Here is an 8,969-nt window from a genome sequence, read left to right as displayed (position 1 = left end):
ATGTGCTGCATCACAGGGCACAGTGAGTGAACGCCATGAATGCTTATGAAGCAGCTGTTGCAAGCATATATGTATTTCTGCATTCTTAAAAATAGAAGGGTACAGTTGTATTTTTTTCACTATTTTTCTCATTCCTCTGAGCCCCTTAGAGTTTCATTTTCAGGAGAAAATTTCCTACACCTGTTTTGTCATGACAGTTTGGTCACTTCCACAGAAATTAGGGAGGGAAGAAAAGCTGCCAGTGTGTTGACTGCCTTCTGGCAGTTCCATGCACAGTCAGTAAAATCTCATTTCAACATGAGCTCAGGGATCAAAGGAATTCATTGCAATAATTACCATGCTACAACTTATGTTAAATTAAGGTATTTTTGCAGTGAATGTTAAAGGAGATGGCTCCAGTGCACAAAGTTACTTGGTATAAAAAGGTTAAGTAATTGAAAAAGTGTGCATCTATGCCTTAAATTTATATAAATATATATATATATAAATAAGAGATGATAAATGCTGCTAGTGTCCTTTGTGCCATACCTACAGTAGCATCACCATGTAGGGAATTAGCTTTAGGAAAGAAAATCTGGAAGATCTGCCTCTTCGGTGCTTTTTGATGTCTGTTTTAAAGCAGTCTTCTGCAGGGGACAATGAATTTCTTGTAAAGTAATGCTACTAACAATGTATCAGATCACTTCCATAGTTAAACTCTGCACTTGATAGAGTATCTCTGTCTCCTGATACACTGAACTCAAGTTAACAGTTGCACTGACATTTACCTCCGCATGCTGAGTTTTAACACTATTTGTGTTCCCTCCACACTTCCATGAACCAGTTGAACAGGAAATCTCTCACCTGCTCATTGTCCAAATGCTTTGCTATCCTGTTGCTTACAAACTACCACGTGGATATTCTTTATATTGAAAGTTACTCTCCAGTTACTGATGAGGTATTTCCAGGATATAAAGACTTTCTGTGCAGGAAAGGATTTCGCATCCATTCTTTACCTTCTGATTACTTCTACAAGAGAACAAAAACTAGAACTTCCAGCAGCAACTCCTGAGTGAGTACATACAGGCATTCTTTAACAAACAAATCCTAGGGGAAATTAGGCTGGAATTGTCAGAACCACTTCTGGAAGGTTTCTAGATGGAGCAGCTGAGAACATTAGAGCTCCTGTCTGAGTCTGTGTGTCTGCAGAAAGGCTCCCAGGGAAGGCTGGAAGTTGTTCAGCCTGGCTGGCATGCCTTGTTGTGGCACACCAAATGCCTGCATCCCAAATCCTGCCTTCGTGCTCCTGAAACTGCACAAGGCAGGCTGCTAATCTGATCTCTGAGCTTTCTTGACAGCTTTCCATTCCCAGCAAGAATTCTTTTGACAGAGAGAAGAAATAAAGCTTTTCCCCAAATGAACAAAAAACTGATTCCAAGTTTGTCTCACATCATTATTCTTCTCCCAGTACAGCTGTTCCTGTTATTTCTTACAGTAACTCAGGTGAAGTTGGAAACCCCAGATCTAACAAATGAATCTAAATCAATGTGATACCGGTGGTCACCACAGAGCTTCACCCCTGGGCTCAGTTATAAGGCATCACATCATATCCAATCAATAGGTTTGAATCTCACTTTCCTCAAGGGAAGGCAGGAGAACTTCTCTGGCAAGTGCTTTCAGAGCACTGGATTTGCAAACCATAGCAAAGATGTTCTGAATGAGCTTATTGGAATTACTTCCTTTTTTTATTCCTCCCCTCCCCCCACAACCCCCATTTCCTGTAGTTTAGGGTCTTTTTTACATCTGTAGACACATTTTGAATTCCAAGTAGCAAATCCTAGAGGATAGCTATACCTCAGTAGTAATAAAAGAGGAAGTTACATAAATGTAACTATTTGTAGCTTAAACAGCAGATATTTTAAGTACCACATTTCCTTTTTTTTTAAAACCCCATTCCAACAGCTCTCTAAGTGTCAGCGTTGCATAGCAGCATGATAAATGCTGCTGAATTAGAGCAGAGGCTGAGCAGTCAGCTGCTTAAAATAAAACTCTAACTGCAGGTAAATAGAGGAGTGAACCGATAGAGATGCAGTCTCCAGCTTAGCCAGAAACAAGCCCATTGTTTTGATTTTACAGAATCTTTAATTAATTTATAACTAAAAACTAAATGGCACAGATGCTTTCTTTTTTCAAGAAAAAAGTCATAATCATCAGTGCCAAGACCACCTTAAATCCTAAATAAATTATAAAATAAATAAATACAAATAAAAGTGGGTTTACAGTGCAAGTTTTATTGGAGCCTCCAGATGGAGCTAGTACAGAGGGAGTCAGACTGGGGAAACTTCTCCTCAACCTGTAAGCCTGGAGAATAAACACCTGTCAATGAGAAAGCAAAGAGAAATCCTATTCTGCAAGGGGCTGGGGGCTCAGGAAACTCTTGGACAGGAGAGGGAAGGTTTTGATGAAATACATTCTGACCAGTGTGGACCTCTGTCTCCATGCCATTGGGATGTCCATATCAAAGGTGGCTTCTCCAGGACAAGGAGAATAACCTTTGGATGCACTTGGCACTACCATTGCTTGAAAGATGCCCCTCTCTTCCATTCCCCAGTAAAAACAGCTGCAAACCCCAGTAAAAAAGATGCTTGAGATCAAGTTACAATTCAGGAAGCAAGTTCTGCTGTTGGCTCTGCAGGAGCCCACAGCAGCCAGATGACCTGTCTTTGCCCCTCAGCTTCTTGTAGCAGACATTTGCAAAAGAAGTTGAAAGCCCTGGCTGGAGGATGCTGTTCTGGGTGTGGTCAGTTTCCTTTGTAAGTGCTTTGGAAAGGTGGCATGGCCAGGTGGGATGGCTGTGCACCAGGTGACACTGGCCTGAGAGTCAAGTGGAGCAGGCAATGCAGGCATCTCTTCATCAGCAGACCACAACACAAGTAATCCTGACCCATTAACTTCTCCTAACTGGAGAAGCTAAATGCAGGTGAAGATGGCTGTGCTACTTTTGTGGGCTTTCAAGAGAAAAGCATAAATCCTCCTCATTACGAAACACCATCATGAGAAAACCAAACACTGTTGGTAACTTCTCTTTGATGTGGTCTGGTGCTGGTGCAGAGCAGAGCACAATAAACATCTGCCTCTTCTGAGAACCAAGACCTCTGCCTTCCTGAGGAGAGGTGAAGGAGATGAGCCAGAGGCCACCTGTGGTATTAACAAGCCCTGTGTGTTCAGGGCTTGTTGATACCACTGAATGGAAATACCTGGAGGAGAGAGGAGTCAGACATGGTTACCAGGCATTCCCATTTCTCTCTGCAAAGCCACAGGAGAGGTTGGCTTTTCTTGTCAGGTGCCAGGCATTTCTCTGCATGTTGCACAAACAGAGAAATCATTAATACAAACTCCTTGTATGTTATACTCCTGTCTGGCTGCATCACTGTGAAACTAGACATGGGGTAAATTAAGTTTCTTGTTAGTGTCCAGGCTGGTAACAGTGAAATCTGGTGAAACGTTTGATCTCAGCCATCCCAAAGAACATCCCTATGAGTGAACTCCTGGCAGCACCTCCCCAGTGCCTCCATTCCCTGCCCTCTGTGGGGCTGGGTTGCTGTTCATGGACTCACCTGCACCGGGCAGCAGGAGAAGGCAGCAGCAGCCAAGCACTGCTGGTCAAGAGCATCTGAGAGGGTGGGGGTGAAACTCAGCCGCTTATAATTCACGAGATGCCAAAGAAATCGTTAGAAAATTGGTCTAGACTTGTCCCCTGTACTTCCTACCTCCAAATTTGGCTCCGTATCTCTCCTCCCAGCTGTCACACTGACAGCTAAAATACTTTGCACGGGTCGTAGTGCTATGAAGAGGTGATCTCTTAAGACAAACCAAAGGTGTCACTTGAGCCACGAGGTGTCACCACAGGGCAGCTGCACGGCCTTGGGAGGACTAGGAGGAGAGCCATGGGAGAAGACTCAACTCTGCAGTGCTGGGCATGAAGTTCTGACTTTTTTTTTTTTTAAGTGGTGAATGTCTATTTTTGGCTTTTGCTAGAAACAGCCCTTCCATTTAAGGAGAAAACGATCCAACCTTTCCCAGTCTCGCTAGGACCACTAGCTGCAGTAGGTGCAATACAGGAAAGCAGATGTTCCATTTTCCTTGTCCTTCTCTGGTCACACTGCTCTGCTGCTCTCAGTGTGCCTGCCAGACAGAGGTACAGAAGTGACCTAGAGAAATGGTGCTTCTTGGCCAAACAGTAACTTCCCCAAAAATGATCATTTTTGGCACAGAAAGTGTCCATCCTAGTTCCTGGTCTTTTCATCTGGAGTCCAAAAGGGCTAATTAAGGCTAACTAACTCCTTATGGAGATGACAGCAAATGGCACTTGCTGCTATATGGTTATTTCTACAAGGTGAGAATAGGAAGAACTCCTTTTGTGTCCCAAAATGTGCAGAATTTGTGTCTTTTTCTGAGCAGCTCAAATCCCCTCGGGCAGAGAGGACAGCAGAAGCAAGAGCCCCTTGTGAAGTTCTGAGCTATTTGGTAGACAAAACCAAAAGCACCACCTTGATGTGAAACCAGTCTTTCCCTTTTTTTCACTTTTCACCCAAGCACAGAAATGATATGCTTCATTTTGGTGCACAGAGAAACATTTGATGATGGAATAAAACCCCAGAGATTTCATTTCTTTTTGGTGAGTGGTGGGGAAAAGAAGGTGTCTCAGAGTTTCTACATTTGCACTTGACTATGGGGCCTCCCACCCTTCCTGCTATTAACTGAATGAGGCTTTCATGCTAAAATATAACACAGGGTTTGGCTGATGATGGGGCTCTTCAGCACTGGTTGTTTTCCCTTTCAGACTAGAGAAGTCAACAGAAGAAAGGTCTGTCAAACAGATTAAAAAAATACCTGTTAGAGGTCTTTCCAAACCTACAAGCTGCCTGCATTGAGGTAGGGCCCAGAGTAACCTCTGCTCAAAGTCCATGGTCCTTCAACCTGGTCTTGTAACCTGGGTAATGACCTTGGCCACAGGATAAGTGGGCTTATCTTGGCTCCTGGCATGGAAATTGCTGACAGGGAATACAGGGAGCTGAAGGGGGCACGCAAGTTTACTGCTGTCCCATATCAGCTGTGGGGAGGTATCCCACAGCCAAGGGGTAACTGCAGCTCCTCTTCCAAATCCCAGGCTACAAGTGGCACTGCGAAACCTCAGGGAGGTGACACTTGTCCCTTTTGAAGCACCCCAGTTTTGTGCTTCATTGACACGTTCATCAACACAGATAACCATGCTTGAATTCTACAGGGGGAAAAACCTGTGGGAAATATTGCCTGCAAAGTTTTCCTTACTATGAAAAGTACCAGTCATGAAATCCCCAAACGCTTCATCCATGAGAGAAGGGCTGCCACGTTCCTGACTCTTACTGCAAACATTTCCTTCATGTCATGAGTCACCTGGTTCCTGGTGTGCTCACAGGGCAGGTGATGAAGCCCACACCTACCTGGGTGTAAAATGTCTCTTGGCCAAGGGAGTGATACCTGAGCAAATAATCTGTCATCTCTTTCACGTAGCTCCTACGTGGTGCTCCTCTGCCTGGCATTCTGGCAGCCCTGCTGGGAAGCAGGAGGGAAAGATCAGGCAAGTGAGTACAAAAAAGCCAAACCACGTATATCCTCAGGCAAACAACGGAACAAAAAAGAGTAGTAAAAAAGTAGTAAAAGATTACTCAATGTTTATCTTGGCTTTTTTTAAAATTTTATTTCACTGGCAAGGCAAACATTGGGGTGTCATGGCACAAAGGGACTCCTCAACATATTTTTTTTAAGAATGTCAGACTGAAAAAGGTCAAGAAATGCAGTTTGAGTGACTTCAACCTGAAAATCAAAGCCACAGAGATGCAACCTGATCAAAGCTGCCCTGTGGTTTCCCAGCCACTTTTGCTATTGATTTTGACTAGGTTTGGTTATGGACCTTGATAAAAGCGGGGCCAGACACAAAATCAATACTGCTTTTCACATATTTTCACTGTATTTTTCAGTCCATTATATGCTATTGGTAGCACCTGGTATTTTTCATCATGACAAGTTTTTATCTTCCCCTGGTTAGTTCATGAGCTTTGTCTTAATATACTTTTTGCCTTTCCAGTAGGTAACACTGTACTCTCCAAACAACTTATCTGTAATGACATCCCTCATTTTCAGTTGTAGCACTCTTCCCTTTCTTTTTGCATCGTGTCTTTTTGCATCCATCATCTTCCATTTACTCCAGATAAAAGGTCTCTTCTTTTGTTCCCCATTTTAGAATGTATTGAGAATTATCTTGTGTGTGTGAGCTTATGAATTCCCTTGATTTTGCCTCTACAGAAGGCATGTTTTTGGCTCTAGCACAAGTTAAGAAACCTTTTGAAAGCAAAGTGAAGGAAGTTAGTCAGAAACAGCAATTAACAGTGTGGATTTCAAGAGATGGGAGAAAACAAGTAGATGTATTCAAAGATACTGGTGACTGAAGTGCACAAAAACTTTGGCAGAACCCCAAAGAGAGGTGACGGAAAAAAAGAGATGTGTGACAGTGTTAGAAAGACAACCTGGCCAGGAGGATGAGGACATCACTTCAACTTAGGAGGAGCTGATTAAGTGGAAATGAGAGGAACCAAGCTGGAGAGAGAGCCAGGCTGGTCTGAGGGATAATCCCAAAAGCTACTGAATCTGGGAAAAGGGCAATATGGGCAGAAATAGAGAGAATTCAGGAGAATGGAGGAGGAGGATGAGTTAGCACTGTGGTAAGGAGAAAGCAGATGATAAGACAGGACAGAAGGTGCTGGTGGGAGGTGGAAGTAGGACAGACGAGAGGTCAGGATGTGGAGATGTCAGCTGGATGATGTCCCTCTCAGGAGCAGCCCGCTGCTCAGGCTGGTGTGAGATGAGTGGCAGCAGTGTCACACCCAGCATGTCTCTGAGGGAGGCTGGCAGTCACCAAGCCCCAGCAAAGGCCACAGGGACACGGCTGTGGGAGCACGTGGCAGGGGAAGTGTCCGTGTCCGTGTCCGTGTCGCGCGGTGCCTCGGCTGTGTTTGCTTTGGCGTTGGCAAGGCAAACGAGATCGGGCAGGAGAGAAGCAGAGTGCAGATGGCAGCCAGCATGGCTGGGGGTGGGCTGTGCTCTCTTGCCTCACTGGAGTCACAGCATGAGAGCAGAGACAGAGGGAGAAGCGCTGCTCGGACGACTCCAATCGACACTCCCAGGGAGAAGCCTGGGCAAAAGCCAACAACAGAAGTTACCAGGAAGGCTGAGGAGGAAATCGTGCAGGTTAAAAAGCAAGACTGAGGCAGTGACAGCAAGAAAGCCCACATGTGGAAATGTCCCTGGGTACAGATCCGGGGCAGGGATATGAAATTTTTCCAAAATTCCATGAAAGACGATGTTCCTCTCGTCCCCACCAAGCCAACAATTTTACAAAGCTATGTGCTTTGTAAGGATCATGTGGGATCTGTAAGGATCTCTGTGCTGGAGAAGGCTCTTGCCCACATTCCCACTCACCCATTTCTGTAGCAGGATCCTCCTCTGGACCTAGCAGGCATCCAGCACAGCTCAAGGTGAGAGTCTGGAGGGCAGAGGACAGGAATTTCTTCTATTTCTGGGCACAGTTTCAGCAGCCAGCCAGCCGTACCTTATGCCCAGTTCCACCCAGGTGTGCAGGCGCTGGAGGCGAGCGGGTGCCAGCTGGCTCCTTCTCCAAGGTGTGAATGCCTGGCGTGTCCTGCAGCAACCCTGGGGCTGTGGCTTGCTTGGAAATCCAGCCAAACACCCATCTGCAGCAAAAAGAACAATGCAAGAAGAGGAAAGAGTCCGAGCTGGAGAAATTAGCATCAAGCCATCCATGCTGTTCCCATGTGATATTCTACCCTTGCTTTTCTAAGGTAGATCAGCAGCACCTAAATTAGGTGCTTCTGAGCACCTAACTAATCAGGACATGCTTCACCTTTTCTCCTGACTCATATCCTGCTGTGGTGCACTGGGTACACAGAAGCAAAAGGCTGAGACAACTTTCAGGCCGCCATCCTTTAGTCAGGTTCATCCAAGCCCATGAGCGGAGCTGCCAGAAGACTGGGAAGGAGGCAGCTCCCAGGGTACCACAGTTCCAGAAAACATGTGCTCATTACATCAAATGGAGGCTGCACTTTGGTACTCAGACTTAAAGGCTTCTCTTCCATTTATGCCACTTTGACCGAATCAATATTATAAAGACAAATTGCTTGGCCAAACCACTGTTTCCCTTCCAGACTCCCTGGGTGAACATATTTGTATTATATTTTGTACACAGGAACAGGTTTTTCAGGGATTTATCACATTTATATGAGGGGAAGATGGAAAAAGCAAATTATTAATCCACACCATTCCCACCTCTCTCTTGTCATGTCATGGAAGATGAGATGGGGTTGTGAGAAGAATTTCTGCAATCCCAGTCTGTTTGTTCTCCCTCAATAACTATTTTAACATCCTCTCTCTTTATGGCTGTATAATTGCTTCTGCATTGGAGCACTTGAAGTGGTCTTCAATTTTCATCCAAGCAGAGGAATGGGAAGAAGATCATAAGATAGAAAGGCCTTAACTATGTTTGCGTCTAGTATCTACCAGCCCTTTTTCTTGTGTGGTTTCCTCCCGTTTTTTATTATTTGATTCCAAATTAGTATCATTTAAGAAGTGATCATTTCACAGATGAATGCAGATTTTATTTGCTACATATAAAACTGGAAGTGATACTCCAATGAAGCACTTTGTAAGAGCTTTAAGATAAATCATGCCAGCTTGGGAGAAAGGAATGGTTTGGGTCTCTGCTCCCTGCAGAGTTTTAGTCAAACAACTTTTCCCAAGCAGTTGTAGAGCAGACAGAAAAGAACTGTAATTAAGAAGAGCTTACAAATCAATCTCAAGGTTGAATCAGAGCTGGAAGGGTAGATTAGATGTTGTTATGTTATTTACGTAGCTATTCACCCTTCCCAAAATGGCAG

At 44.6% G+C, this 8,969-nt stretch overlaps 1 long non-coding RNA gene across 3 annotated transcripts; it reads right to left on the bottom strand.

The window, feature by feature from the left end:
- Positions 1-2,250: 2,250 nt before the first annotated feature.
- Positions 2,251-8,125, bottom strand: LOC135298234 (uncharacterized). Of its 3 annotated transcripts, XR_010360249.1 has the most exons (3): positions 7,940-8,125; positions 7,498-7,769; positions 2,251-5,571 (listed from the first exon to the last, which is right to left on the bottom strand). It is a non-coding gene; the product is annotated as an uncharacterized LOC135298234 (long non-coding RNA). The 3 variants fall into 3 exon arrangements; XR_010360250.1 differs by having other exon boundaries at positions 2,251-5,574; positions 7,498-8,125; XR_010360248.1 differs by having other exon boundaries at positions 7,498-8,125.
- Positions 8,126-8,969: the final 844 nt, after the last annotated feature.

The sequence above is a fragment of the Passer domesticus genome, chromosome 3 (genome assembly GCF_036417665.1).
Source record: "Passer domesticus isolate bPasDom1 chromosome 3, bPasDom1.hap1, whole genome shotgun sequence".
Lineage (NCBI taxonomy): Eukaryota > Metazoa > Chordata > Aves > Passeriformes > Passeridae > Passer > Passer domesticus.
Note: the sequence above shows the minus strand (reverse complement) of the source record. Positions and strands in the feature narration are given on the sequence as shown.